The sequence below is a fragment of the Equus przewalskii genome, chromosome 14 (assembly GCF_037783145.1).
Source record: "Equus przewalskii isolate Varuska chromosome 14, EquPr2, whole genome shotgun sequence".
Taxonomy (NCBI): domain Eukaryota; kingdom Metazoa; phylum Chordata; class Mammalia; order Perissodactyla; family Equidae; genus Equus; species Equus przewalskii.
This window is the reverse complement of record NC_091844.1, coordinates 83,697,369-83,722,344: the sequence shown is the minus strand read 5'-3', so window position 1 is coordinate 83,722,344 and position 24,976 is coordinate 83,697,369. Positions and strand designations below refer to the sequence as shown.

General features: G+C 44.6%; 1 long non-coding RNA gene across 1 annotated transcript; it reads right to left on the bottom strand.

Moving 5' to 3' along the window:
* Window positions 1-1,610: 1,610 nt before the first annotated feature.
* Window positions 1,611-10,459, bottom strand: LOC139075850 (uncharacterized). Its single transcript, XR_011526758.1, has 2 exons — window positions 10,321-10,459; window positions 1,611-6,160 (listed from the first exon to the last, which is right to left on the bottom strand). It is a non-coding gene; the product is annotated as an uncharacterized lncRNA (long non-coding RNA).
* Window positions 10,460-24,976: the final 14,517 nt, after the last annotated feature.

Genomic DNA, 24,976 nt, shown 5'->3' with positions numbered 1-24,976 from the left:
TGAAACCAAAAGCTAGTTCTCTGAGAACATCAATAAAATTGATAAACTTCTAACCAGACTGATCAGGAAAAAAGAAGACACAAATTACCAATATCAGGAATGAGAGAGTTGACATCACTACAGATTGTACAGATATCAAAAGGATAATATGGGAATACAACAAATAACTTTATGTCCATAAATTTGAAAATTTAGATGAAAAGACAAATTCCTTGAAATACATAAACAACCAAAGCTACAGAGAATTCAAGAGGAATAGCCCTATATCTACTTAAAAATTAAATTTGTAGTTAAAACTCTCTCCACAAAGAAGCCTCCAGATCCTTATAGCCTCATAGGGGAATTCTACCAAACATTTAAGTTAGAAATAATAACAATTCTATGCAAACTTTTACAAAATTTTAACAAATCAAATCCAACAACATTTAAAAATGATAATACATCATGACCAGCTGAAGTTTATCCCAGGAATGCAAGGTTGATTTAACATTTAAAAATCTATTAATGTAATTCACTATATCAACAAACTAAAATAGAAAAAACAATGTATCTCAATAGATGCAAAAAACACATTTGAAAAAATCCCTTTGGAGAGAAGGACAATATCAGCAAACCAGAAACAGAAGGGAACTTCTTCAACATGATATAGGGAATCTACAAAAAAATAAACCAAAAAAATCCCAAAGCTACAAATAATACCATCTTTAATGTTAAAAGATTGACTGCTTTCCCTTTAAGATTAAGAACAAGGCAAGGATGTCCACTCTCACCACTTCTGTTCTACATTGTCCTGGAGGTGCTAGCTTATGCAACAGGCAAGGGAAAAAATAAAATAAAGATGTAAAATTGTCTTTATTCACAGACAACATGATCTTCTACATAGAAAATCTTTTAGAATCTACAAAAAAACTACTAAAACTAATAAATTGAGGTTAGCAAGGTTTCAGGATATAAGATAAATATACAAAAATCTATTGTATTTCTATGTACTAGCAATGAGAAATCAGAAATTGAAAATTTTTAAAACCTCATTAACACCTGAAAAATGAAATATTTAAGGATTAACATGACAAAAGATGAGACCTACGCACTTCAAACTACAAAATATTGCCAAGAGAAATTAAAGAAGTTCTAAATCAATAAAGGGTTAGAGTTATTTTTTGTGCATTGATCAAAAGACTCAATATTGTTAAAATGTCAATTCTCCCCAGACTGATCTATAGATTCAATGTGATTCGAATCCAAATCATAGCAGGTCCTTTTGTAGAAGTTAACAAGTTGATTCATAATTCATACAGAAATGCTAAGTACCTGGAACAGCCAAAACAACTTGGAAAAAGAACAACAAAGGAGAAGGACTTTCATTACTTGACTTGTTATAGCTGTTAAGACATTAAAAATTGTTCTTTACTAGTACCTAGTAGAGAATGCAACTAGATACCAAATAAAACACCGACTAAATGAAAAACAACATGCAAACATCAGAGAAGTTCATAGCAACGAAAATCAACAATCTGGAATAACAGTAGTTTTCATTAAGGAAGACTGCTCCAGCATTTGATGTTGTATTAGTTTCCTAGGGTTGCAGTAAAAAAAATACCACAAACTGAGCGCCTTAAACTACAGAAATTTATTGTCTCACGATTCTGGAGGCCGGAAGTCCAAGATCCATTGTCAGTAAGGTTGATTCTTCCTGAGGCTGTGAGGGAGCGTCTGTTCCAGCCCCTTGGCTTGCGGATGGCAGACTTCTCCCCGCATCTTCACATCATCCTCCCTCTGTGCATATCTGTGTCTGTGATCAAATTCCCCTTTTTATAAGGACACCAGTAATGTTGGATTAGGGCCCACCCTAATGCCCTCATTTTAATTTGATAACCTCTGTAAAAACTCTATCTCTGAATAAGATCACATTCTGAGGTACTGAGGCTTAGGACTCCAACATGTCTTTTTTTGCAGGGTGACACAATTCAAACCATAACAGATGTTAAGTGAAGTTACAGGCCCCAGCATAGGGTAGTGAAAAGAGCAATGGACTGGAAGTTACAAAACCCAGATTCTAGTTTTAGCTCAGCGCTGTTATAGCAAGCCACTAGTGGGGGAGAACTAGAAGATAGAAGGCAAATAAGTTTCACATTTCATGCCATCTGTATTCATCAGTAGTTGTCTCTGGATTCCTATGTTGCGAAGGATTCCAAATCTGCATTTCAGCCTCACAAATATACTCTGATTAAGTTGAAGGTGTTTTAGAGGTTTGGGACAGAGCAGGAGTTGGCATGGAACAAGATGCCATGGACTTGCCATCTCTGAATTGGATGATGTCTAAATTCCTGTTCAGTAGATTGAAGCTACTCAAGAATAATTACTGATTAATTTTAAACCATATCAATTTAAGTATCATTATCGATAATGAACATCAACTGAACATCCACTGAGTAGACTTCTGCAGGGTCACTTATTCCGATAGCCAAAGGCAGAGACATTAAGGGAAAGGAGAGGACCCAGACCCCAAGATTCTCACTGGGACATCTATATAAGACAGCCGATGCCAGATTACATAAGCCCCATTAGTTCAAATGGTCTAGACAAGGGTTTCTCTGCCTTGGTGCTATTGACAATTTTTGTTGTGGGGGACTGTCCTGTGCATTGTAGCACCCCTGGCCTCCCCCCACTAAATGCCAGTGGCACCTTCTCCCAATGTGACATCCAAAAATGTCTTTAGACATTGCCAAATTGATCCCAGTAGAGAACCACTGATTTAGACCCCACAAGGCAATCCTCTTCATTGATAATATTCTAACTCAATCTTCAAGACTCTCCTCTGACAATTCTATCTTCCGATAACAAGGAACTGCTTTGAAGAACCATGTCACAGTAATGCCCAAAGCTGCTGTGACTATTTTTTTTTAAATGGAAACCAATTAAAAACCTGCCATGGAAAAATCTGACCGAGAGTCTTCTCAGAGCTCCTAAATGAGAGCTGAAGTGGGCAGACTTCAGAGTCTTAAACGCACGGACTTTCCTAAGAGACATGTGACTCAGAACAGGGTTAAACACACTCACCACCAGGAACGTGTTTTCACCCTGTCAGGCATTTCAGCTGATTTGCATTTGAATTTCAGCTCTGCCACTTACTAGCTGTGCGATCTTTCCTTTCTGAGCCTCACTCTCTTAACTGTAAAAAAGGGATAAAAATATGTGGCAGGGATGGCTAATTGCCTGCCCTAATACACATTTTCATCTTTCTCATTATTAACAGAACCCTGAATTTTAGCTGGCCATATTGCCACCAAGAAGAAAAGACTACAGTTCCTACTTACAAAGATAGAGAAACAACCTTCCCTACCACCACCCCTTCCTTCTTCCTGTGGCTTGAAACAAGGATGTGATAACTGGAGCTAAAGATATGATAACCCGAGCTCTTGCAGCCTTCTTAGACCCAAGAGGAAATCTTGAGAATGGAAGCCATATGCTGAGGAAGCAAAGAGATAGGTGCCTGGCTCCCAGGTGACAGCAGAGACTTCTCTACCTCTAGACTTTCTTTATGTGAAAAAGAAGTAAATTGTCTTAATTAAACTCATCTTATTTTAAGTTTTTTGGTTATACACAGTTCAACTTAATCTTAGCTTGTGGAGAGAATCATGAGATATATACATAAATCCTCTAAAGAGGTACCTGGTGCATGTATGATGGGACCAGCAGTGATGGTTTGTCAGTCCACCACAAGGGTAGGATAGAGTAGAGAGTCATAAAAAAATGTTTTACCTATTTTTAAACATCTTATTTTAACTTCAAATGTACATTTACTTGCTCATATTTTGCGTAGCTGTACCTGATTAGAGTTCCACCTGTAGTAATTCACTCTTATTAAGTCTTTTATCTATAATAAAGTGCTTCTAGATGACTCTATTTACACCCTCATATTTTGTTGGTTGCATTACATATAATTAAACCATGTAATTAAAACAGCAAGCACCACTGGTATAAATGAGTTTGGGAACACGTAGCTGCCTCTTGGTAAGCAAGCAATAGGAGCAGAGGTGTGACAGCATCCTCAGGAATAACCTGATGACCGTGAACTTTCAGCCTGCAGTTGGTGGGGTCAGTACAGTTTTTAGAGTAAAAGAAGGGTGTCAATTAATCTGTCAGGGAAACCAGTTCTACTTACCGTAAGAGAAAAAGGAAGCTAGTATTATTTTATGCCTGTTATATACCAAGCACTGTACATAGATTTTCTCATTTAAATTTCACAGCTGCTAAGTTGTATACAACTTATTACCTCCGTTTTGCAGAAAAGGAACTGAGTGTCAAGGATCTTACATATTTTGCCCCAAATCTCACACAGCGGTGGGGCAGGGATTCCAGTGCTCATCTGTCTCGCTCCAAAATTTCTGCTCTTGTCACTGTCCCGCACTTCAGCTCACAGAGGAAAGAAAGGTTCATCCTGTAGAGTTGATTCAACGTGTGGTCAATGTTGAATGATTCTCAGTGCTTTGTCTTATAACTGCTGACAGCCAAAGGCAACAGAGAATATCGGAGAGTACAGAAAATTCCATCTTTAAGGGACATACTCTTCCCAAAACAGCCAATTCATAGGCATCTACAACTGGGGACATGGCATCATTTGTCATCAAAAGCAGCTCCTTTGCCAGGCACAGTCTTGCTAGCTGTTGCGACAGATCAGTGCCTACGCCTCACCACTCATTAAATATTTTGAATATTGCTGCTGGCCAACCCTAACACCAAACCCCAACAAGCTACACTTCCCATGTGGGCTCCAGAGAGAGCAACAAAAGTCAAAGAAGGTGCGTCCAAGGCTGAACTTAATTGCCCTTGAAGAGTATTTTTGGAAGCCCCACATCAGGCAAGCATTGTCCACCTAGGCCCTTTGCTCCTTCAGCCAGTGCTCGCTGAGCACATAATAAGCCTTACAGATGGCCCACCCTGGGAAGGACTTCACAGTCTGGGAGACAGACAAGTGGACTAGCATAGGGCCTGGCACGTACTAGGCTTACAGTGTATATGTGTTGAGTGAGCGAGTGAATGAGTGAATGAATAAATGAAGAAAGAAACAGATGGAGTGAACAAATGGATGAATAAATGAGGAGATGGATCATGGAGGGTATTGTAAATCATGCATAGGAGCTTATGTGTGTATCCTGAAGTGACAGGAAACCACCAAAGGGTTTGAAGAAGGAGATTAAGAGGCTTGTAAATGAATCTAGGGAACTGACTCTTATAACTGAGTTAAAGACAGATTGGAATTGGGTGAGGATGGGAACAAGGAGATTGAGTAGAAGTCCAGTTAACGACCCAGGAAAGCTATGGGTGACATGTTGACTGACTGAACAACAGGTGACATGGGCCAGGCACTTAGCATGTGCCAGACGCTGGGCTAGTGTTTCACATGCTTGACATTATTTAATTTTCACAACAACCCTCTGAGGTGGGATTATTATTATTATCCCTTGTAAAAACAGAGGCACAAGGGAGCCAAGTAACGTGCCAGATCCCTGGATAAGCAGCAGCATACACCTGAGTCAAAGGCCACCACGCCCTACCTCCCTAGGCGTGCCGGTGCAGACAGGTGGGCACAGGTATGCAGGGAGCGGAGACAGGTGCAGCAGCTCCCAGACAGGTCGCTGCGGGCTGAAGGTGCCAGGGCCTGGATGAGTGAATCTTGGGCTCAGGGACTTGCAGGACTTCACTTTGCTCTCCTCTTGCCCCTTTGACTTAGATGTCTTCGCCTCACACTGACTTGGGGATTGAATCCGAGAGTTGGAGAGTTGCCCCTAAGAAGAGAAAGGATGCCGGCTTGACTTTTGACCTCCTTATGAAACACCGCAATGAATCCATCTGCGAACACACACTGGGCTGGTAGAGACAGACGAGCAGAAAGTGTCTCAAAGCGGCTTCCCAGCAGCCCCTGCCACACAGCCGTCTACATCTGCATGCACACAATTCCGACGCGTTCCGACAAATGATGTTTACATTCGGAATCCAGCTGTCAAGGGAGAACAGCTGCTGTCAGGTGCTTAAGGGCACCTCGAAGGAGTGTTTTCAGATTTCAAAAAAACGTGTGAGCCCACACTGTTTCAACTGCTTCCCCGTGGAAGTTGCAGACTGAAGCTTCTTTGTTCCTGCTGAATGACTCATGAATGCCCTTTAAAAGAGAACGAAACAGACATGTTTTGATGGGGAAAATACATAAAGAATGCAGTGCATTTTTCCAAACAGCCGTCAGACCATCTAATTTAGGCCAATAAGGGCAAACTTGCCTGCGTTCTCAGGCTGACCTTCCCAGCGAGGGCCTTGTCCTGGCCCTGGGCTCCTGGGTGAGGGCCGCACTGACCAAGGCAGGAAGGGTAAGGCCAGCTTTCCCAAGGTTGTTAGTCTTCCTGGGGTTCCATTTGAAAAGAGGCTTCCTGTTCTTCTAGAAGGTTGTTTTTCTTCACTGGGTAAATCATTTCCAGTAGCAGTGGGATGTAATAATTGTAAGAAGATAGTGCGTTTATATAGCACTTACTGTGTGCTAAACATGGTCCATGTGCAGTAATTCCTTTAATCCTCATAGTATTCCCAATGAATCACTGAGGCACAGAGATAGTAAGTCAGTCACCCAGGGTCACACAGCTAGTAAGTGGCACAGCTGGGGTACAAACCAGGTGGTGTAGCTACAGAGTCTGGGCTCTGTGTGGTGGAAGGAGCACTTCCCGTGGAGTCGGGAATCCCGGGTTTGAATCTGGGCTCTACCCTTTACAATCTGTGCACTCTGAGCCTTGGTTTCCTACTCTGCAATTTGAGGTTAAAGCCAGCTCGCATTGTTAGAGGATTAGCCGTTGGAGTAGGCCCTCAGCTAAGGTAAGCCGCGCCTGAACGCCGGGTGAGCACGGCACATCCTCCAGGGGCCTTACCCCACTCCCTCCGGTTTTGGGAAGCCCTTCTATTCTGCAGTGCTGGGTGGAGTAGCAGAAAAAGGCAGGCGAGGGTCCAATGGGCCTTTAGGACACAGTGACTTATTGATGTGAGTGGTCTGGATTGATACTGGTAGTGCCCCGCCAACACACACACGCAATATAAACAGATGCATGGGCTCCTAATACACACACACCAGATACACGTACACGTGCTCCTAATATACACACACTCACACACATACACAAACACACACATACACATACATGTACTCCTAATACACACACACACACACTCACACAACAAACAACTAACCAACCGGAACCCACCAGCGCTGAGCTGCAGTGCCCGTTAGCTGCGTAAAGAAACCCCTGGAGGGTTTACTGTTAACATCAGTCTTGTGGTGATCCCGCTGCCTTGGCTTGTAACCCCAGGGCCTAGCTCTGGGTCCTGGGATACACACATTTCCAGGGAATGTGGCTGGTTTACATCAACTCTGGATCACTTCTCTTCCCATTGGGGAAATCCCATGTTGTTGATAAAGGGAAGCAACTAAGAAATCACAGCAGTGAAAGACATAGGAAGCGCCCTCTGGTGCAGGGCCCTGATTTCTGGCACGCGCGGATGTATGTCATCCAGGGCCACCTGCACCCTGATGTTCTTCTTAACAGGAAGGAAATATTTTCACCTGGGTGGGGGAGGGGGCGTTACCTGAAAGTGGTTCTCTCCCCGGTAGAAGCTCCTCACTGATTCTACCTCCTGCATGGCATTTTCGGGCACCTCCCTCCACCCCTACCCCCAGGTTGAGAGCTTCTGCCCTTTAGACCTTAACACCCACGGGGGGTTTACCCAGTGAAGCTGCTCTAAATGGAGCTGCCCAGTTGAGACCAATGTCCAGGGATTGCATGAAAACCCAGGCTCAAGATTTGCGTCAAGCACCTATCAGTTACCCCCAACCTCTCTACTTCCTCAGCTTCAGTGCCCACCTCCCAGATCTTGCCTCATGCACCCTGGGGTGCGACAGGCCACTGTGAACCCACCGGTTCAATTGATCCTGTTCTTGATGTTTAGACTTTCTAGTTATATAAGCCAATAAAGTCCCCTTTTTATGCTTAATTATTTAGTATTGAGTTTTTATTTCTTTTTTTGTTTGCTTTTTGGGGTTTTTGTTTTTGTTTTTAAAGATTGGCACCTGTGCTAACATCTGTTGCCAATCTTTTTTTTTTCTTCTCCCCAAAGCCCCCCAGTAAATAGTTGCATATTCTAGTTGAGTGCCTCTGGTTGTGCTATGTGAGACGCCACCTCAGCATGGCCTGATGAGTAGTGCCATGTCTGTGCCTAGGATCCCAAGCGGCAAAACCCTGGGCCGCCGAAGAAAAACACACAAACCCCACCACTCAGCCACAGGCCGGCCCATGGTGTGTTTTTTTGGTGAGGAAGATTGTCCCTGAGCTAACATCTAGGCCAGTCTTCCTCTGTGTTGTATGTGTGATACCAGCTCGGCGTGGCTTGATGAGCAGTGCAGGTCTACGCCCAGAATCCGAACCTGCAAACCCCCGGCTGCAGAAGCAGAGCGTGAACTTAACCACTACGCCACCAGGCTGACCCTGGTATTGGGTTTTTAATCTCTCAAAACGTACAGAGCCCTGACTAATACAGAAGTATTTTATAAAGTGCATTGAATGCCAGACTAAGCAGTTGGAACACTGACTTGATGGGGAGAGGGAGCCTTCGAAAGTTTTTGAGTGAACAAGCAGCATCCTCTTGTTTATTCTATCACTCAAGAAACATTTGATGCTGGGGTGTACCCTGTGCTGGATCCATGGTAAACTCAACAATATGATCCTGCCCTGAGGAACGTACTGTTCACTTGACTCATGTAAATGATGTTTGACGGCGGAGCGTCTGTGAAACACTGTGGGAAGTGCTTGTCGACATGAGGCACTGAGTTCATGATGGTGGCACAGTGGTGCTGTTGGAAGGTCGAACTGGTCTGTACCAGGGTGCAGGAGTTCCAGACAGACCGGACTGAGGTCAGGATGCCATTTAGGGGCTGCTGCAAGAGCCGGGCTGTCAGCTGGAGGGACTCGAGCTACAGCAGGGACAACAGGACGGGAAAGAAGGGGAACCTTGAAACCAACAGACCAGGAAGGAAGATTGAGGGTGAGCAGAGGGACTGGACTAGGGCGCAGAAGAGGAGAAGTAGAGACGAGTTTGAGGACAGCTGGATGGCAATGCCACAAAGAGCAGGGATGTCAGGGGAAGTTGGTTTAAGGGGGTGGTGAGGAAGATGTGAGTTCAGGCTTAGACGTGTGGAGTTTGAACATTTGTTCAAAAAGCAGTGAGAAATGCCACTGTGTGTTCTCAAGGTCAAGAAGACCTGGATTTGAGTCCCAGCTCTGCTCTGTCTTCACTCTGAGCCACTGAGTGTAACATTTAACCTCTCTGAGTTTCAGAGGGCTAATAGCGCCCTCCTTACTTGCCTACCTCACAGCGAGATGAAGTGACATGATGTTAACTGTATCATGCCATATACAGGTTGGTTATTAGTGTTATTACAAAAATTCATAAACTGTGAAAGAGCTTTAAAAAGCTCTGTATGAACGTAAATCATTCTTAACTCTTTGGATTAGAACCTTGGGCCCATCAAGTATTCCCTGGATAACTATAAAGACAAAGACAATAGGGATTTGGGGCCTAAATGATGAAAATAATGACTTCATGTCTCAGTTTGACCCCTGCATTGGGATGAAAGCTTGAATACACATTTTCCCTCCCAGCCACCAAACTGCACTCCCAAGGCAGAGCCTGTCACTAATGAAAGAGAGTGGTGTGGACTCAGGCATTTGAAAACTTCATCTGTCACAACGAACAGAAGTCAATTATCTCACCCCAGAAATCGCTTCCCTGGATGATAGATGGAAGCTATTAGCAGGTCCTTGGCAAAGACCTTGGCAGGCTCTGAGCTGCCTCCCTGGCTGAGCCGTCCTACAGAAGGGGGCTGACCCTCCCTGGGGGCCCAGGTCCAGGACCAGCCTGCCCCTTGGAGTGGGAGCTTCCCAAGGTCATGTGGACCCAAAATGGCTTTGCTGCAAGTCCACAAAGCCACCTCTGGGCCCTGTATCAGGGTATTTTCTCTACTTTGTGACCTGCTAAGTGATCTGGGCTCGGGACGGAACAGTTAAAACCCAAAGCTTCACTAGCAGGGGAGGAACAAGGGACCGAATATCTATCTCCCTGGCACCAGCCATGAGTGTGTTTCTCTGCTGGTCCCTTCTCTGCCCACCACCTCGGAACACATGTGATATCTCAGGGCTGGAACAGGGACGCCAGGCCCACTGTAGATCATGCACCTTTTCAATCAGTTCAGAAAAGCAGCCATTGATATTTAGACTCCATTTAACTGACCTGTGATCGTCCATGAAGACACGCTTTCCTCACTGTCGTGTGACCAGAAATGTGCGAGGAAAGGAGGCAGGCTGGGTGCACAGCTTCTTCCCCCAGAGAAGCAACAGTTCTGGTGGCCCAATCCCCATTCCTGGCAGGGGACATGGGGGACAACTTGGTGAGGAGGACTCAGAAGTGCCTTCCCTGAGGGTATGTACCCTGGGTGTATTCTGGAATGTTCCTCTGGTTGATAAACAGAAGACGGCGGGCTGCTCTCCCTTCTGATTCACAAGGTTTGGGTGTTTCCTTTTATGGCAGGGAAGGTGCGATTTGGAGTTGGTTTAGTCTGAATGACATGCTACATGTTCCTAGAAACTTAAAGGGACGATTACTTTAGCGCTGGTGCTCCCATCTCCCTGTCGGGGTGGCAGGCGAGGTGCTCCCTGCTGCACTGGGTCCCTGGAGTCGGACTTAGAGAAGCTGGTTCAGGGAAAGGCCCCTGGTTCAGCGGGAGAGCATGGGCCCGGGAGCCAGGCGAACCCAGGCTCATAGTCCCAGCTGTGCCCCCCACTAACTGGGGGACATTCGAAATTACTAAGCCAGTCTCCTCATCTGTAACACAAAGTCAAAAATCCTCCCTTAGGGAATATAGAATCAGTAAATTGAACAAAGTCCAGCATCCTAAGAGTGCGAGGTTATTACTTTATATAAGAACTATCAATTGTAAAAGGTTATTTACGATGAAGGGATAATCATCAGGATCTATCTGATGATTATTTAGGTCACATGTTAAACCCCATTCAATGGATGGCATTGAAATAAAACCTAAAGAGATCCTGCTTGAGAAATATTTTTGAAAGCACAAGAAATTTGAATTGCAGGGGGACTAACGCCACGGATATTAAATACACCGGACACTAAAATATAACTATTGCTTCCACGTTAGAAATATTACCATAATTGGTTTCACGTAAAACAGATACTTAAAGGCGAGCGATCGTTTCCCGTGGGAGCCCTGGAAGAGACATCAGATGAGTTCTTTAATTGAACATGTCTTGGAAGAGGCAGAACAGTGTGAACCTCAGTGCTTCATCACAAACTCGAGTGCTCTGGCCACAGTTCATTTTGCACACTCACTCCGCCCCAGCACAAGGTATGGAGTCCCTGTGGCACGAACTGGCATGATAACTGATATGCTGTAAAACCCCAAAGAGTTAGGAATAGCCAGCAACCTGCCTCACTGATTGCTGCCAAAGCATGTACTTCACATTTTATTGCCTAAGAAAATAAAATCAAACATCAGTTTGGCTCCTCTATGCTCTCCTACCTTGTGCGTGCTTGTGTTGTGTGTGGCTACTTGTCTGCCTCTGAAATTGCTGGCCACTGGGGCAGCGGCCATGGCTTTTTATATGCTTCCTCATGGGCCTGTGCCAAGAGAGAGCCTTGCGTAATTAAATCTCGGTGCCCGCCCATCGCTTCATTTTTACCGCCTCCTGACGTTTGCGTCCTTCTAAGAATTAAAGTTCCAGAGCAGCTTTTAGAACCACTGTGGCAGGACTGTAGAGAGGGGATCTCAGCCCCTTTCCTGCATATCCAAATCCTACCAAGTCCAGTTCTAATGCCACCTCCTCCAGGAAGCCATCTCATAACTTGGCAGTCAGAAATGGTCTCTCCCTCCTCTTGTCTCCTAGACTGTTGTGGACACCTCTTTTGAGGCCACTAGTCACATTCTACTGCAGATCATGGGCATTTATATGTTTTGTCTCCCCTAGTAGCATTTAAGTCCCTGGAGGGAGACAGCCCAGGCTGGAGTCCCAGTTCCATTGTGTCCTAAATGTGCTGCTCTAAGCCCTGGACTTAACCTTTCTCATTTAGTTTATAAGCTGTGCAATGGGAATGACAATACCTGCCTATCGAGGGCTTTGTAAGGATACGACATGTGTAAAGTAAATGGCAAATTGCTGGCCCTAAAAGGATGCTCCATAAATATGTTGAGTGAATGAATAAAAGATTGAATGAATGAATGAATGAATCTGAGTTTTCACCAATTTGTACAGGGAAACAAAAACAACTTGTAACCTTAGCAAAGGCATTTACTGCTTGTGAGATTCCGGAGTCCTGGTCCCCATTGCGGGGCGGGTGATACAAATCAAATGCTTCTGCCTTGGCTGATGTTAAGACCCTGTCCAAAAAAGCAAGTTCATCCTTCCCCAAGTCAGTTAATCCTAACTGAACACTGCTAGAAGCTGCATACAAATAGTGAACAGTCAGCCAAACCAAGTTCCTAACACTTGCACTAAAGACACACTCCTAGTTTATCAAGCCCACACAGAGCTGTTTGTGTGGTAGGAAAAGATATCTTTCCTCAAGACATTACTGCCATCTGCTCCCCACTCAGAGCCTAATAAAGATGCAGCTTGATGGTGACTGCGAGGAAGGGGGCCCCAAGTTGTGTATGCACTGTGCCACCTACCTTGTGCCCATTCAGTGAACCCAATTTTTTTTTTTTTTTGAGGAAGATTAGCCCTAAGCTAACATCTGCTGCCAATCTTCCTCTTTTTTTTCCCCCTGAGGAAGACTGGCCCTGAGCCAGCATCAGTTCCCATTTTCCTCTAGTTTCTATGTGGGACACCTGCCACAGCATGGCTTGACAAGTGGTGAGTAGGTCCACATCTAGGATGCAAACCGTCGAGCCCCAGGGCCGCTGAAGCAGAACATGCAACCTTAACCGCTGTGCCACTGGGCTGGCTCCCAGTGAAGCCAATTTTAAATTTAGACTTTCTGACCAGGTCTTTGCCCACACTTAGGTACAAAGTCAGGGGCTTCCACATCACAGAAGATTGGGAGGATGTTTTCGAGTTCTCCTTTCCTTCAGGAGCTTGTTTTCTGCAATGTACTGTGTGTGAAACAGAAAAGCCTTCAGGGACTGGCATCCCCTGTGAGGCTTCTGAGTCTAGGACAAATGGGACCCCACCAGTGGAGAGAAAAAGACATGATATAGAGGGAGTCACAGAGGTCTTGAATCTCAACTTTTCTGTATTTTTTGCCCCTGGAGTGAATTCACCCATTCAAAGAACATGTTTAAAGCGACTCCTAAGTGCCAGGCCTCAGGGACAGAAAGCTGAAAGGAACACAGGCTGATTCCCTTTATAACTCACAGCCTAGTCATGGGGGCTGACATGTGGTGTGAAAAATACTATAACAGAATGATGAGCGATATGCTGTGGGAGCAAAGATGGAGACGTGCCCAACTCAACCCGGGCGGAGGGGGAAGGGCAGTCTCTGAATTTTAAGGATTTTATTTTTATTTTTTCCTTTTTCTCCCTAAAGCCCCCGGTACATAGTTGTATATTCTTCGTTGTGGGTCCTTCTAGTTGTGGCATGTGGGATGCTGCCTCAGCGTGGTTTGATGAGCAGTGTCATGTCCACGCCCAGGATTCGAACCAACGAAACACTGGGCCGCCTACAGCGGAGCGCGCGAACTTAACCACTCGGCCACGGGGCCAGCCCCCTATTTTAAGGATTTTAAACTGCACTTTGAAAGAGGGAAGGAGCTCACTAAGAAGACGAGCAAAAGGGATCCTCGAGGGATGAGAAGGTTTGTGCTACGGCACAGCCATGCAGAAATGCATAGCAATTTGGGGAGCTATAAATGGTTTCACCCATTCCCCAAACTGCAGCCTGAGAGAACTTTCAAAGACGCAAATCTGCTTAAAATGGTTGTGTGGCTCTCGTTTACCCCTAGGTAAAGTCACAAAGTCTTTAACATGGAATCTTCTAAGCTCTTCCATGACCAGGCTCTTACTCGCCTCTCCAGCATTCTCTCTCCTCATTCACACGGCACACGTTCCTTCACTTGCCTGAAAACACTAAGCTCTCGCACTTTTGAATCTTGCACATATGGTCTCTCACCACCAACTTCCAATTCATATTCATCATTGCTACAAATTCCTTTGGGTCAGGGGCCCTCCCTGCACTCTAGGCTAGGTGACATCCCTCTGCACGTGACCTAGTGTAGTACCCATTGAATTTGATTGTACCTTCTTAAAGTCTCTCCTTGACCTTAGGTTGCCGACTCTAGGGGATCAGGGGTTATGGCTGTCTCGCTCACCACTGGGTTCTCAGAGCCTAGGACAGGATATAAGAGGAACTGTGAATGAATGAATGAATAGGTCAAGTGTAACTGCATCTCTGGATATGTGTGAGTTTTGTTGAGAAATTAGGCTGAAAGGTTACACAGTCTAGACTGTGAGGGACCATATATAGCACCTGAGGAATTCAGAATTTTATTCACAGACTATGGGAAGCTATTGAAAGATTTTTAAACAAGTGCCATAACTGGATATGCATTTTTAAAGGATCACTTTTGGAAAGATAGTTCTGGCATCCATGTAAACAGGATGGATTAGAGAGTTGTGTGGGCTGGAGACAAGAGGACTTGTTATGAAGCCACATTCTCCGTGCACAAAAGCGATGAGGGCCTAAATTGAAGAGGGATGAGGTGGAAATTGAGGGAAGGGGGACAACTATGTGCATATTAAACAAGTAGAATCATCAGGATCTGGTGACTGACTAGATCTGTGGGATGAGGAAGGAGAAAGATTTAGGATGGGGCCAAAGTTTCTGTTTGGACAACGAGAGGAAGAAGAGCAAATCAAATTAATAGAAACATGAAGTGAGTTATCTATTTACCTTGGGTTGTCATTCACTGGGGCCTCAGTCAAAGAAAACCATCTTTTCTACTGCTTCTGGTTGGCCTTTTTGAGCAAGGAAGTGAGGGTATCTGTCTTTTGCTCTGCCAAGGGACTCAGACTCAAGAAGTGTGAGAACCGCTTGTTCAGTCTGCAGGCCAGGCGGGCTCTGAGACTCTACTCAACCTCAATGAGTCAGCACCTTTCTATCTGATTCAAAGTCTGTAAGATGTGCTCTTTGCTTCTAAGAGCTCCAGGCTGGACTGCTGGGTCGTTTACGGAGCAGGATACAAAGGAGGCATTGATCAGCTGGCTCTCCTCCCATCAAATCCCTTGGTCATTCTTCTGTTGTGTCCTGTCTCCAGCTTAACGACTCAGATTGACCCACTGTGCCTAACCTGCCCTTTCCACAGTTCTCGCCCAGAGGGGGGCCTCCTTGCCACATTCTGGGTGCTGCCAGAGGATCCTGGTGGAGACTGGGAGCCCCGGCCCACAGTTGTTATGCTCAGAGCCTTATGGAAAATTTGAACAGGGCCTGAGCAAATGGCACAGCTCACTTCTTGGCATCTGTAAGTGGGACTCACCAAATTGCGATGCAGAGTCGGCGAGTGAGGTCAGCGTTGGCTGAGAACCTCAAACGGAGGGGGAGCTGAGGAGAGGAAGGAAGGGGACACAGGAGCACATGTGACCAGGGTGTAGCCCTGGTTTAAAAACAACAGAAAAAGAAAACTTTGGAGGAGAAGTGCCAGACTCCAAATCCAGAGGTGGTCCCCGGCTGCTGATCTGATATCTGACCCCGGGGCCGCCTGAAGCAGTTCACTAGACGCTGCTCCCCACTCGGTTAAAAGACCTTAGAAAACAATTCACAAGCCCTTTTTAAAGAGAGTCACACATACGGCCTCGCAGACATTGGGCATTCCACAGAACTGGGAAAATGAAGTCTCTGTTTAAAGCCATGACTAGGTCTCTTATATAACTAAGGGTTATTACTTCTGCTTAGAGGCAGGAAATATCCACAGCTCCAGATCCTCCAGGCCAACCCCCAGCTCCCTGGGTGGCTGTTAGACAAGCACAGTCAGGAGGAGTAGGCGCTTTCAGATCCTTTGGGAACATTTTTGCTCTCAGATCATAACTTTGTAAGTGGTTCCCCAGAGAGCTGAAAGAGTTAATAGTCTCTGGAAGGGGGATTGTTCACCTATAAACTCACCCACCTCTAGAATTTGCCCCGACACTTGTAAAGAAATCCAACAGTCTTGGTTTTGAGTTTCTCCTCTAAAATGTTAGATAAAGCTCCCCAAACTTGCTTTATCTAAAGTCTCCTGGAGCACGTATTAAAAATCCACATTTCCAGGCCGCTCCCCTGAAGACTGATTCCATAGATCTTCAGGAGGGCCTTCCAAAGTCTGGATTTTAAAAAGGGTCCCTGGAAATTCTGATGTTTAGGCAAGTATCAGCAATGCTTTCTAGCCACGGGGCACTGGTGGGGGCGTGAACCAGCCCACAGTCATTCCCACCACACCCCCAACAGGTAAGCAGTGACCACAATGGGGAGGAGACCATGCTGGCTGGGTGACCGCAGGGACCTGGTAAGAGGAGAAGGCGTGTTGGGCATGGGGATAGCAGGGAAGAATGGTCCAGGCAAAGGAAAGAAGCGCCTAGAACAGGGCTGAGAGGTGCAGGATTTTGCCAACCATTCTGCATTTCTTCAAAGTTCACGAGAAGATCATCCCGGAGTAAGATGTTCTAAATAAGGCCGCTGCTCTGATTATGAGTCATAACCATAGAATTGTTTGGACAGGACCTGTTTGGGGCTGAGTGACAGGATGAAATAAATTAGAGAGTTAGGATAAAACGTAATTGTCGGGGAGGCTTTATCAACACTTGATACTCAGATCTTATGGCACCACGTCATAGGTACTCCAGTGTGGCTCAGGATGTGTTTCCCTGTGACCTTGAGCTCCTGTTCTGCCGACTGAAGAACGCCTCCCCGAAGGGCCTTTGTTGGGTTCTGTGCGTGAACCCGGTGCCTCTGCAGACACCATTTCATCTTCATCTCTGGATTCCCAAAGTCTAGCACAGGCCCGGGCACAAGGTCCATCACCTGTGAATGCTGCCGAATCGCTGTGAATGGCATCCCTTCATACTATTTGATCTTAGGGCTCCTGGCATGGTAACTGAGATGTCCAACTCACTCTCAGAGGAATATTTAATTCTAATTTTCTCATTAAAGCATCAGGAAATGTTTAGACCTGTGGCAGGGATGGCTGTCTACCCTCACTTCATTTCAGTGGCTTATTCTCAAGGCATCTTTTTTCATTCAATCCACCCTTCAGACACTTGCTGTCTCAGGCCCATCCCTTCAAATGGATGAGCTGGAAAACCCTCCTGGATATAGATTTAATAACCTAACTGCCCGGATGCTCAAATGCCCCACTGCCGTACAGCGCGAGCTCCTTCCTGAGGGGCCTGCTCTCTCTCTCTCTCCAACTCAGCAACAAGCTCTTCAGTCCCAGCTGGAATGTGTCAATGAAATACTGAGCGGCGTGAGCTTTCTCTGACAGCTTCAATTATCAGCTCAAGGAATAAAAACAAAAGTCGGGGAAGAGATGTCAGAGGCAGAAAAGCAGCACAGAGTTGGGTCCTCCTATGGCATGAATAATGGGACAGAATATGTTTTTCCTCTAAGTCTTTGCTCCATTTTGGGAGTGTGCCTTCTGAGAGGCATTGAAAAGGTCTTATTTGACCATTAAAAAAAAGCACAAATGACCCAAAGAAAGACTTATCTGTAATAGAATCACGCTATGTTTTTAAGGGGGGGATATAAGATGTATGATTAATAATAGCTTTTATTAAGCAATTACTACATGCCAGGTATTTTTACCTAGATAATCTCCAATGCTTGTAACAACCCTGCTAGCTATGTGGTAGTAACTCCCTCCCCACATCCCCATCTTTCCAGGGAAGAAGCTAAGACTCCAACAGCAGCTTGCTCAGGGAACAGTTAGAAGGCTACAGAGCTAAGATTTGAACTTTGGACTCCAGACCCTAGATGTCACACTTTTTTTTTTAGCCTTGAAGACTTTTTATGACACCGATTCATGGGTTCTTTTGGTAACAGCTTTATTGAGATATAGTTCACATGCTAAACAATTCAGTTGTTTAAAGTGCACAATTCAATAATTTTTATCCTGTTCACAGAGTTGTGCAACCATCACCACAATCAATTTTAGAACATTTTCATCACCCAAAAAAGAAACCCTGTATCCTTTAACTGTCATCCCCCTATTTCCCCATCCCCTCCCTAGCCCTAAGCAACTGTAACCTGCTTTCTGTCTTTGTAGATTTGCATTTTCTGGACATTTCATACAAATGGAATCATACAATATGTGGCCTTTTGTGTCCAGCTTCTTTCACTTAGAACAATGTTTTCAAGGTTCATCCACACGTTGTAACCTGTGTAAGTACTTCATTCCTTTTTTTTTTTTTTTTTGGCTTTTTCTCCCCAAACTCCCCCAGTACATAGTTGTATATTTTAGTTGTGGGTCTTTCTAGCTGTGGCATGTGGGACGCCACCTCAGCATGGCCTGATGAGGGATGTCAAGTCTGCGCCCAGGATTCGAACCAGCAAAACCCTGGGCCGTCGAAGCGGAACGTTCAAACTTAACCACTCAGCCATGGGGCCGGCCCCTACTTCATTCCTTTTTATGTCTGAATAATATTCTGCTGTTTTATGGATTAAATTATGTTCTCCTAAAATTCATATGTTAAAATCCTAAGTCTTAACACCTCAGAATGTGACTTTATTTGGAAATACAGTCATGCATTGCTTAACAACAAGGATACACTCTGAAAAATGCGTCGTTAGGCGTTTTCAATGTTGTGCGAACATCATACAGTGTACTCACACAAACGTAGATGGTATAGCCTACTACACACCTAGGCCATATGGTACTAATCTTATGGGACCATTGTAGTATATGTGGTGCATTGTTGACTAAAACGTCATTATACGGTACATGACTGTAGGATAATTGCAGATGAAATTAGTTAAGCTGAGGTAATACTGGAGGGACCTACCTACTCCAGATGTCCAATTCTACCTACTCCTATGTCCTTATAAAAAGGGGAAATTTGGACACAGAGACATGCACACAGGATGAACATGAAGAGAGAGATGAGAGTGATGCTTCTACATGCCAAGGAATGCCAAAGATGGCCAGCAATCCACCAGAAGCTAGGAGAGAGGCAGAGAACAGATTCTCCCTCACAGCCTTCAGAAGCTACCAATCCTGCCAAAACCTTCATCTGGGCCTTCTAGCCTCCAGAAGTGAGTGACAATAAACTTCTGGGTAAGCCACCCAGTTTGTGGTTTTATGGCAGCCCTCACAAACGAAAATGCATTGTATGAGTATACCTCATTTTGTTTACTCATTCATCAGTTGTTGGACATTTGAGTTGTTTCCACTTTTTGCCTATTCTGAACAATGGTGCTATAAACATTTGTGAACAAGTTTTTGTGTGGACACGTGCTCTCATTTCTCTTGGGTATATACCCAGGAGTGGAGTTGCTGGGTCATCTGGTAACTCGATGTTTAAACTCTTGAGGAACTGCCAGCCTGTTTTGCTAAGCGGTTGCACCATTTCACGTCCCCACCGTCAGTATACGAGGATTCCACTTTCTCCACATCCTCATCAACACTTGTTATTGTCTGTCTCTTTGATTATAGCCATCCTAGTGGGTTTGAAGTGGTATCACACTGTGATTTGACTTGCATTTCTCTGTTGACTAATGATGTTGAGCATCTTTTCATGTGCTTATTGGCCATTTGTATATTTTCTTTGGAGAAATGTCTATTCAAATCCTTTGCCCACTTTTTCATTGGGTTGTCTTTTTATTATTGAATTGTAAGAATTCCTTATGTATTCTAGATACAAGTCCCTTATCAGATATCTTTGCAAATATTTCCCCACAATCTGTGGGTTTTCTTCACTTTCTTGATGTGTCCTTTGAAGCACAAAGTTTTTAATTTTGGTGAAATCCAATTCTCTGTCGATAATTAGTGTTTTATCCGCCCGCATTGCCCTCTACAATCATTTTCCCAAAAGCATCCAAAGTGATCTTTTTCAAGTGTAAAGCCAACCCTGCCAGGCCTCTGTGTGCAGGAAGATCATGAAGATTATGAGGCCCTGAGGATCTGACCGGGTCCAACTTTTCAGCATCATCTTACATCAGCTCTCTCTTGCTCACAATATTCCAGCTGCTCTGACCTTCTTTCTCTAGTTGTCTACCCAGTTCTAGCTTCAGGGACTTTGTATTCACTGCTTCTTTGTACTGTGCTCCTGATTTATGCTCAGCTGCCCCTTCTCTTCATTCTGGACTCAGCTCAAATGTTACTTCCTCCAAGAAGTCTTTCTTGATTGCCCTCTCGAATGTAGCTACTCCTCATTCACCTCAGATATTCTTTTTTTTTTAATTTTTTTGAGGAAGATTAGCCCTGAGCTAACATCTGCTGCCAATCCTCCTCTTTTTGCTGAGGAAGACTGGCCCTGAGCTCACATCCGTGCGCATCTTCCTCTACTTTATATGTGGGACGCCTACCACAGCATGGTGTGCCAAGTTGTGCCATGCCCGCACCCGGGATCCTAGAATCTAAATTTAAGAACAGCAGTGACCTCTTCTGGGTGTTCACTGCTACATCCTACTTTTGGGGACAGTGCTTGGCATATAGTAGGTCATTAGTAATATTAGTTAAATGACTGAGCAATGGAGTTCGGCAGCGACTAGACGGAATGACTTCTAGCATGGCACTTCAGAAGTGAAAGACACCTTTGTAAATCTCAGCACGGGAAAGAACCTCAACTCTTTAAGTTTTATCCTATCCTGTTAGTATAGTGTAGTTTAGATAAACTGGAATATTGGGCTTCTGACAGGATGGGAAAGCCAAGTCCCGGCTTGTGTTGTATCCTTATATATGCTTGAAAAATGCTTCTCAAATTTTAAAATTCTAACAAATTACCCAGCAGTCCTGGTAAAGTGAAGACTCTGATTCAGAAGGTCCAGGATTCTGCACTTCTACCAAGCTCGCAGGTGATCCTGCTGCTGCTGCTCTGGGGGCCACACCTTGAGTAGCAAGAGTTGAGAGGACAAGAGCATCTTAGTTCCCATCTGATCATGTTGATGCGGGCTCAGCAAGCTGAGGAGTGGAAAGAAAGATTTCTTGGACTCTCAAGTTCTGGTAGTAGTGCTCCTTTATTCAGAGAATAGCATGGAGTAGCATGCGGACAGGACCCATGGGCAGTAAGAGCTGCAATGTGTTGAGGGTTAGAGCTAAATTTATAAGGCATAGGTATGTGAATTATTTCTCTACAAGACAAAGGAAAGATCATGAAAAAAATTGTTAAAATGGTATCAGTCTAGGTGGGGTCTGGTTATTGGGTGGTCCTATAACTTTGGATAAAAATCAGGTCAGATCTGGGGCCGGCCTGGTGGCACAGCAGTTAAGTGTGCATGTTCTGTTTTGGCAGCCCGGGGTTTGCCAGTTCGGATCCTGGGTGTGGACATGGCACCACTTGGCAAGCCAGGCTGTAGCAGGCATCCCGCATATAAAGTAGAGGAAGATGGGCATGGATGTTAGCTCAAGGCCAGTCTTCCTCAGCAAAAAGAGGAGGATTGGCAGCAGATGTTAGCCCCAGGGTAATCTTCCTCAAAAAAAAAAAAAACTAAAATACAATAAAATTAAGGTTGTTTAAAAAAAAAAATCAAGTCAGATCAGGTCAGGACGTCCTATGCTTCCTGAAGGATGATATAGATCGGTATGTAGGGCAGGATACTTTGGACTTCTCTCCTTGGGGCAGGGGCAGCCTTGATCCTCATCGATGTCACACCACCACCACGTGGAAACTAGCAGTTCGGTAAGGCTTCCGATATCAAGGGAGAAAGACTGCACATTTCAGTTTCTAAAGTCCATCAGACAAACCCCCCAATCCCCACCCGATGCAATGCTTGACTTCCCTCTACAAACGTATCTTTAACAGAATACTTGAACTGACAGAGAAGGCCCCATTGTGGGAAAAGCCCACTGTGCCTTAGCATCTCCCAAACCTATGGATTTTCTTTATATTGAATTGATATGCTTCCGCTCACTTTGTATGCTGAAAAAGCAGCGCCTCCATGTGATTGAATTCTATTAACATTTATTGAGTACCTACTGTGTGCCTGCCCTGTTTTGGAACCAGAGGTACAAAGATGAATAAAACATAGCCCTCTCTTCCCCAGGAGCCTAGTCTAGTGATGGCAGTGAGATGAGAAAACAAATGCTCTAGTCATGATATAATGTGAAAATTTCTGTAATGGAAGCGTCAGGGCTTCGGGAGAGCTGAAGCATTTTATTTCCAGAGTGAAGTTGGTTCTTATCAGTTCAATGAAATGAGTGCTCCCATCTTGTCTGACTCATGATTTGGCTAACGCAACTGCTTCACACGCCAATGAGAATAGAGAGGGTGGTGGTGAGCACAGGAGGGAGGAAGGGCGGGACAGGCCTCTGACAGGGTATTCAGATGTGGAGACAGGCAGTGCATTCCATCTCCTAACAAAAGCACTGCAGATTTGTCTAAAGCACTATGGAGGCAGAGAGGGGACGGTTGATTCTGTCTGGAATGTTCAAAAGAGACTTCACAGAGGGGAGGTTTCGGTTTGATCCTGAAAGATGACCCAAGTTTGTCAGATGGACAAGAGGAAGAGGGCTCCAGCTGGAGGGTCTTGCAGTGAGGAAATACTTAATGTTTTGGGTGAACAGCGAGAGTTAGGTGTGGCCTAAGTATTGGTTCAAGCCCCGTGGTGGTGAGTGGCTGGGGATGAGGTTGGAGTGGTGGGGAAGCCTGGGAAAAGCCTTGGGTACCTTGTTAGGACTTGTCCTCTAGGAAACAGAGTATGAGGCAGAGAACTGCATTCATCTCACTTAGCACAAAAGGGCTCTGTGAGTTGGGAAACATGAGAAGTTTAGTACGGTTAGAATGGGGTCAGTAGGGCTGGCCCTGTGGCGCAGTGGTTAAGTTCGGATCCTGGGTGTGGACATGGCACTGCTTGGCACACCATGCTGTGGTAGGCGTCCCACATATAAAGTAGAGGAAGATGGGCACGGATGTTAGCTCAGGGCCAGTCTTCCTCAGCAAAAAGAGGAGGATTGGCAGTAGTTAGCTCAGGGCTAATCTTCTTCTGTAAAGAGCCAGAAAGTACTTAAACATTTTAGGTACCTGGACCATTCCGAGTCAGTCGCAACTATTCAACTCTTATCACCACGGATGATATGTAAATGAACGAGTGTGGCTGTGTGCCAATAAAACTTTACAAACACTCAAATTGAGTTTCCTATCACTTTCAGGTGTCACGAAATATTCTTCTTTTGATGTTTTTCAACCATTACAAAAATGTAAAAACCGTTCTTAGCTCAAAGGCAGTACAAAATCAGGGTGCAGGCCATCTTTGGCCCCTAGGTCTGAGCGTGGCTAGAAGAAGGTAACAGTCCAGGAAGTGGGGGAAAAAAGCCTGAGACAGATTGTGACTAAAGAGTTTCAACTTTATCCTGTGGCCAATGGGGCCCCACTGGAGGTCATTAGCATAGCATAGCAATAGTGAGTCCAGATGAGGCATAGGTGGAATGCTGTGCCACCTGAGGGCATCCTACAAAACCTCAGAATGGGTCTGTTGATGCAAAATAAGCAATAACCATCCCATAGACAAGAGAAATAAGGTGAGTTTACTTGAGCCAGAATGAGAGAATGGGAAGGCCTTAGAAGGCATTCTGGAGAAGCATGGGTTTTAGCACAGTCTTATCTAGAACAAAGAACACACATTAAAGACCCCCAGGATACATTTTCATCAAAGTTTCAAAGAGCTATTCAGTTGCAAATTAGCAGATCAAAAGGACCAAGTCGTCAGGAAAGGGACTAATCTGGGCGTTACCAATAAGACGTCACCAATAGGGCGTAGGCGGGGAAGTCTGCATTCTCATCTTAAGAGAGTGCATTCCTTACTTTAATGGTTAAGCAGATGGACAATTTATGTTCGATAGGCTATAAGCCAGGCTTTTCAGTTCAAGCCAACTCAGTTTTGAACTTGAATAGTTACCCCTTTATACTTCAACATATGAAAATGTCTTGTCAGCTCTAAATCGAGGGGGAACAGAATGATTTAAGAAAATTACTGCAAGCACTCTTTAAAAGCTTTAGCAAAATCTATTTACATACAGAGCGCTAATTAAACTTTTTCTGCTTTTTCATTGAAACAGACCTCACTCTCTGTTGGCACTTGTTTGTGTTATTCGAAGTACTGGAAAACAACAAATGGCATTTTCTTAATGACTCTAAGACAATTTTCATTAACACAAGTTGCCTTTGCAGGTATAGTCCAAGATGTTAAGGTTTCATCCTTCGTGGGCTTTAACCCACAAGCGTGACTCAGAGTGGGACGGTCTAAGCCTCCGCCTCCTGGCAGGGAAGTTACACCTACACCAGGAAGCAGGCTGGTAAATGTTTAACAACCTGCTCTGAAAAAAATGTGTGTGTGTCCCTGCATGCATAAGTTCATTTTAATTTAATTTAATGCTATAAAGGATGTAGAGCACCCAATCTATAAGTAATGACAAATTATACATCCTATTGTAAATTCCACAGAGCTAATTGATTCTCACAGAATGCTTTCATGGATTTTTGCTGAACTCTTGTATTCCCAGCCAATGGGTGTTTGAAATTCAACCATGATTTGACAAAATAAGACTACGAATAAATGCTTGATTATTATCCAGTTCAGCAAAGAAGTTCCTCATGTCATTGACAAATGAGTGTAGTTCCGACGTGAATGTTGGTTGACAGTTTTGTTTATGTTAATGAATAAGACAAAAGTGAAGCCGTGAAGATGTTTGCTGTAACGTCACTCATCTATCAATGACATAAGCAACCTCTTTGGTGAATCATATGATAGTGTAGGG